We start from the raw sequence: 539 nt of genomic DNA, 5'->3' as shown, positions 1-539 counted from the left end.
AAAATTGATATGTGTGGAAGATGCCGACGCAATCTAGGGGCCGTTGCAATAACACGAAGGTGGATTGAACCACTTCTCTCCAGTATGTTCGTGGGGTGATCAGAAGAGCGATCGACCCAAGCGAATTAAGGGTTTTATCGATCAGGAATATCAAAATGTAGTGAAGACCGTATAGTATGCATTGAAGGTCTACTCAAGGCCCGAAAATCTATTCACTTTATACAGCATGCCTATGGCAACAAGAACAAATGAAGTAGCAAATAGAAAGCCTCTTCTTTCCTTCTTTTCGTAACGTTGCTCAGAGGCGATCCGCGCATAATTTCATAATCAAAACATTGGTCACGATGTTTTTATTGGTTCTTCATCATTAAAAAGGTCTTTCTCAGCTAACTATTCTGATATCCACAAACAACTCAAACGCATCAATTGATGAGCTCGAATATGGTGTTTTTACGAACATGACCATCAATGGAGCATTTCAACGCACATTCTCGTGTGCCTTCCTTTCGTGAAAACACTTAAGAAACTTCACATATGAT

This window comes from Plasmopara halstedii (genome assembly GCF_900000015.1).
Source record: "Plasmopara halstedii genome assembly, contig: Scaffold_2386, whole genome shotgun sequence".
NCBI classification, from domain to species: domain Eukaryota; phylum Oomycota; class Peronosporomycetes; order Peronosporales; family Peronosporaceae; genus Plasmopara; species Plasmopara halstedii.
This window is presented reverse-complemented; position numbering follows the sequence as displayed.